This window comes from Squalius cephalus, assembly GCF_949319135.1.
Source record: "Squalius cephalus genome assembly, chromosome: 19".
NCBI classification, from domain to species: Eukaryota; Metazoa; Chordata; class Actinopteri; order Cypriniformes; family Leuciscidae; genus Squalius; species Squalius cephalus.
The window spans coordinates 23,821,977-23,828,444 of NC_137140.1; the positions used below are offsets into that span (position 1 = coordinate 23,821,977).

General features: G+C 38.8%; 1 long non-coding RNA gene across 1 annotated transcript; it reads right to left on the bottom strand.

The window, feature by feature from the left end:
* Positions 1–1,143: 1,143 nt before the first annotated feature.
* LOC307147203 lies at positions 1,144–5,041 on the bottom strand. Its single transcript, XR_013819236.1, has 5 exons — positions 4,963–5,041; positions 4,773–4,812; positions 1,763–1,858; positions 1,451–1,566; positions 1,144–1,313 (listed from the first exon to the last, which is right to left on the bottom strand). It is a non-coding gene; the product is annotated as an uncharacterized lncRNA (long non-coding RNA).
* Positions 5,042–6,468: the final 1,427 nt, after the last annotated feature.

The window sequence follows — 6,468 nt, forward strand, 5'->3', positions numbered from 1 at the left end:
AAACGGTCATACAAAATTTCTCTCTGGCATGAAACACGCATTGTGGAGATTTCACATTACATTGCTGTTAGGTTTTTTGCATTCAGTCTCAAACAGGGCAAAATGCCAAGCACAATGAAACCCATCAGTCTCACTATGTTACCAGATTGGGGATATGAACATTAAATTCTTTACATATTATTTGTGCGAGGGCTCTGAACAGCACTGTCAATGCAATGCCTACCTCTCATATATCTCTATAATCAATACCATGTTATGCAGCCACTGGAGGGAGAAAGAGAGAGTGAAAATAAAAAAGAGAAAGAAAGAAAGAAACAGAGAGAGCAGCTCTGAGCTTTCCTGTATTAAACGGCTGAGTGAATTTACAAGCATTTTCAGCACGTTAATGCATTGGCTGTGCCTTTACCAGCTGACAGTTGAGTTCTGCATACAGCTCATTGACCTCACACATGTACCTGGGCCGCACGTGTCACTCGTCGCATCCAAGTTCTATTACAGGACTGGTAGAATCAATATATCAAACATCCTACTGAACGCAGTAACATATAGGGGCTCTGCTTCAAAACTGCACACTTTAATAATGTTTCTTCAAACATTTATCACTGAGATCTTGTGGTTTTCAATACTGCCATGCCTCCAGGGCTCTGATATCTGAGGATTGATATTTTCTTCTAGGCTTTCCACCTGCTGTTCTCTTGGACAATGGCAAGAGAAATCACACATCAATATTACTGACTCAACAGAGCACAGAAAGCCAAGAGCTCAAGCTTAGTACAGTTTACACCCTTTGCGCTGCTTTTAAAGGGCCAATTAGGAGAGGTTAAAACTGTGTGCCAGAACAGTGTGGCAATACGCTGTATAAAAGATTGAGGTAAGTACTGGCTCGCCACTTGCTCATAATCTCATATGTTCTGTTATAAAGGGGTTTATTTTGGAGCAAGTAGCTCTAACTTATTAAGCATAAAAAAGAAATTCAAATGTATTTTGTATAAATTTGCATTTACATTTTTATTATTATCAGCTGTAATATACATTATTGGAAATATTTTATTTACGCATTTATTAGTAATCCATTACACATTAGACATGAACATGAACATTTTAATCAGGATATAGCAGAACAACTTCTAGAGCTTTGCTTGGACTCAGTGTGAGAGTGTGTTGTCATGTGTGTTGGGGAATAAAACTTGCAGGATATGGCTTATTGTTCTGAGATAATGTGCGATGTAATGTTCTCCAGCTCTCTTGGACAGAGCACGGTCAACGAAAAAGTCCCATCGCCGCAGGCTACAAGGAGCGCCAAGAAACCGCACCTGCCAAAGACAGACTCCATCACTAGAGCCATATCAGGTTTTACTGCAGGGGTGTGTGTGTGTGTGTGTGTGTGTGTGTGTGTGTGTGTGTGTGTGTGTGTGTGTGTGCCTCCGAGGAAACAAAGCCTTTTAAACACCTTTTCGTCTGCACATCATCCAAAGGTACAAGCACAACCTCCGAGCAATGCCTTTAACTCTGGGAAAACATTACATACGCAACACACGTTCGGCTTCAGGACAATGGAGAATTGTCCTGAAAAAAAAAGAAGGTATAAAGGACTAGCAGAAAGAAATGTAGAGGAAGAAATGTCAGTCATGTAACATAAGTAACAAGCCACCCCCTAACAAGCCATATGCATAAGTAAGAAGTAAGCATAGTAATGTATGCAAAAGTATGCATTAGCATTAATAACATATGCATAAGTAACAAACCACAAGCCACCCCCTACCTAACTCTTGGTATGCCATTTTCCCCCTGTGAGCTCTGCTATAGGCCTGGTTCAGCACTTTAAAGTCGGACACAGAGTTCCATCTGATATGGAAGTCTATATGGTAAAAAAAAAAAGAAAAAAAGTTGGAAACTTTATACAAACACATCATCATAACCAGTTGTTTTGCTCTTCATTAGTCTATGCAGAACTTCGCAGTAATTTTGATACTCACAATTAAAGACATTAAATCCATTGCTGATCTTATCCAGCTTTTTCTTGGATTTTTCACACGATTTATTCATAGTCACACTTTCAGTGTGGTGGTCGGCGTTGTTTTGTCACTAGTGTTCGTGGCACAAACTATTAAAGTTTGTCTTGCGCTAATGAATTGTCTTTTGGCACTATAGCACCCAAATGTCAATTACCTTAAAGACTTAGTTCACCCAAAAATGCCATCAATTACATGACTTTCGTTCATGTTCGAAACACAAATGAAGAAATTTTAAATGAAATCGGAGAGATTTCTGTCCTTCCATTGACAGTCACGTAACTACCACTTTGACGCCTCAAAAAGGTCATAAAGAGATCGTAAAACTAATTTATATGAATTAAGCAGTTTAGTCTAGTGGTTTTCTGAAGAGACACAATCGCTTTATATGATGAACAGATTCAATTTGGGATTTTATTCACATATAAGTATCAATTACTGAACATAAACAGAATCTCAAACGTGCTGCGTAACATGAGAACAAACCTTGTTGAATCTTGAGGAAGCTCAAACCAGAGCCGTTGAAAACAAAAACGTTGTTTTTCAGTACTCTGGCTCAAAGCTGCTACGTGACACACGAGAATGAACCTCACTGGTTCTCGCACGTCAACCGAACATGCTTGAGCTTCCGTTTCCCACAACTGATGTGTGCGTTGATGAATGTTTATATGTGAATAAAAGCCTAAATTCAATCTGTTCATCATATAAAGCGATTGATTCTCTTCAGATAATGTGGACTAAACCGCTCAATTCATTGATTAGTTTTACGATCTCTTTATGAACTTTTTGAGGCGTCAAAGTGGTAGTTGCGTATCTGTTAATGGAGACACAAAAAGTTCTCAGATTTCTTTCAAAGATCTTCATTAAGTCTTACGGGTTTGGAACGACATGAGGGTGAGTAATTAATGACAGAATTTTCATGTTTGCGTAAACTAACCATTTAAAAACTTCCAAAAATGTTACAACACTTGCGATTAATACATTTAATAAAGTGACAAACAATGAGCGTTCTTCTCATACTGTCTGATTCAGATTTCAACGGAAAGCGCTCTAGCAACCTATTGCTATGGTTACTTCTGCAGGAGAACAAGAATTCTATTGAAATGCTGAATAACTTAATATAACTGTGGGCACTAACAGGTTTAAAAAACACTGTTGAAACATTTTTATACTTGTAAAAAAACATCACAAACTTTTAATATCCCCTCAGTCTTTTGTTTTGACATATTTTGGGGAAGCCTTTATCACCCCCATAATTTTATGTATGAAAGAACACACATACACCATTTTAATTTAAAATCTTCAAGCCCACTTTTTTCTTTTCCTCCTCTTTCTCCATGAAATTCTTTTCTAATCTGTTTGTGTTCCAAACAAATATTTCATAGAACATCTTATTTTTGTGGTAACCAACAACAGCACACATCAAACCTGAGCTCATAGCTTTATCTGACAGGTTTGTGGCGTGTATGCGGGTAGCTTCTACAATGATTTTTAATGAGACTAGTGGAAAACAAGATAACAGAAACAGGGAGTCATCATGGTTGTATTAGTTCAGGAAACTCTGGGATATCAGCAACTCAGAACAGAATTATTTTTGGGCTCAATAGAATAGTGTTGCATTACATCATTTAGTATGTTTTGTAGCAAAACAATTTTTTTTTGCCATTCTTCAAATATCATAGAGCTACAGTATGCACAGTACGGTATATCCCTTTGATAAATTTGTGTCCAAATGATTATTTATTTAAGTGTTTTGTTGAGAGAGAGAGAGAGAGAGAGAGAGAGAGAGAGAGAGAGAGAGAGAGAGAGAGAGAGAGAGAGAGAGTGTGTGTGTGTGTGTGTGTGTGTGTGTGTGTGTGTGTGTGTGTGTGTGTGTGTGTGTGTCACATTTATAGGGACATTCCATCAATTATTTTTATACTGTAAAAACTGTATTATTCTATCCACTAACCCTACCCCTAAACCTAACCACCACATAAAACATTCTACATTTTTATAATTTTGTATTTTTTAATATTTTCAAAAAACATGACTTATTATGATTTATATGCTGTTTACCTCATGGGAACCAAAAAATTTAACCACAAGGACAAGGATTTCAGATGTCTTTGTGGGGACATTTTGTCCCTATAACGTAGAGTATACCTGAACCACACACACAAACACACACAACACATATATACTGTATATACTAAGAAATGTATAATTATGTTAAGAAAGCTTATATAAACATCCACATATCAGCATCAAAACAGATGTCTAAGAAATTCATGCCTGTGTGCATAATTGCATTCAGAATGAGTGTAATCTCTCCCTCCCTCCATCTTTCTCTTTCTCTCTCTGCTGCTTTTGCACTCTCTATCCCGCATCAAAGAAAGAGAAAGGAAACATGCAGGCATTGTGGGAGGATTACGAAACGGGAAAAAAGGTGTGTGTGTGAGTGTGAGTGTGTGTGTGTGTGTGTGTGTGTGTGTGTCAGAAGGAGCAAGGAGAACACAGTGTGGGAGACTGGGATGGTACACATGAATTACAGGGTTTAGTGTGCTCATATTTCAAACACACACACAGACACACACACACACTTGTATGGTTAACTGCAGTGTAATTACAGAGTGTTATCTATGATTACAGCGGTGGCTTACACCTGATGCCAGAGAAAGTGCTGCACACTTTAAATATTTAATCAAATCCTTCAGAATGAACCTAATGAGGCAGAGGGTGGGGGTGGAATTACGCTTGCTTACAAACATGGAAACATACCTGCACACTCACATGCACGTACACAGCAAAGGAGATCATTCTGTGTGAGAAGGAAATAAAGAGGAGATAAGAAGAAAGTAACCCTTTTAAAGGCAAATGGAAATGAGAGCAGAGGGAAAGGAAAGATTAAAACAACCAGCTGAGAAGGAACAGAGAGAACAGAGTGATTATTCTGCATTTGACAGTATACCTTTAGACCAAGTCTTTAGTTCTTTTGTAGAGTTTAATAATTAAAACACGCCAGAGCCTTTTATATTTTCGTTCCTTTCCTTCTGTCCTCCCTTGAAAAACTGTTGGCTCTCCCACTGCTCATCTCCATCATTAAAATCTTAGAGTTGAGTTCTGTTTAGACAGACAGACAGACAGACAGACAGACAGACAGACAGATAGACAGACAGACAGACAGACAGACAGACAGACAGACAGACAGATAGATAGATAGATAGATAGATAGATAGATAGATAGACCGATAGATAGACAGACAGACAGACAGACAGACAGATAGATAGATAGATAGATAGATAGATAGATAGATAGATAGATAGATAGATAGATAGATAGATAGATAGATAGATAGATAGATAGATAGATAGATAGACCGATAGATAGACCGATAGATAGACCGATAGATAGACCGATAGATTACTCGGACTTGTACCACCTGACTGCTGCAGATTCATTGATAGGGTTGCCAGAGAAACACATCCGAGTCTGAGAACGTCACGAGTTGCCATCTTGCAATTACGGTTACGACATGGCGTAAACGCAGCATAAGCTCATTGTTTTGGTTTCGGAGGAAACTGTTTTCTGCAGTTTGTTTGCGGCACTCTTTGATTGTCTAAAACTTGGCATAGCCTTACAGAAAGCACTGATGATGTGTGATGTTTGCGCGAGCAGGGTGCGCGGAGGTATGGAAATACATGTTGACAGGCAGCTAGGACATCCTATTATTGCATTTGGACTGAATGCAATGATTGGACGAACATTTTTTGGTCCTGAGACTTACACAGAATATATATGTAACTTTTTTAAATATTTAAACCTCTATTATAGATTGCTATCAGGATGTGAAGAGATTTGTAACCAGTATAACAAAAAGTTTTTATGAAAAAAATTGCCTATACCCTACATTTCAGTTGAAAAAATATGAGTATACTATCTACTATTTCCACACACACACCAGACCGCGTTCAGGCACACACACATTCACTCTGTCACCCTTCCATCTGCCCAATGTCTCACCTTACGTCCCTAGCGGGGCTCTCCTTTACTCAAGGCGGTGTAGGGTTTGCGTAAAGGGTGCGATCCAGAACGCAACCCCCCCCTCCTTGTCCCAACACACACTCTCACACACCCCATTATTTTCCAAAAAAACATTGATTTTTCTGTTCCCCAGTAATGCAATCATCTTCTGGAAACAAATCCACCAAGGAGTTCAGTTTGATCAATTCATATCCCAATGCACCTTTCTCTCTCTCTCTCTTTCAGAGGTCACGTAGTGGTGGTACACATGCACCAGTATGCAGGTGGCTTTATGAAGATCATCTCCCTCCCGTTTCCCAGTGGAAATGGATGTCCATTAAAGATGACATCACACAGGCACTACAACAGCCATGAGCAGCTGTGGCCCATAAGAGAGGCTCAGCTATCCTGTAATGTCTCATATGAGTCTAGCAGACTCATGCACACACACAC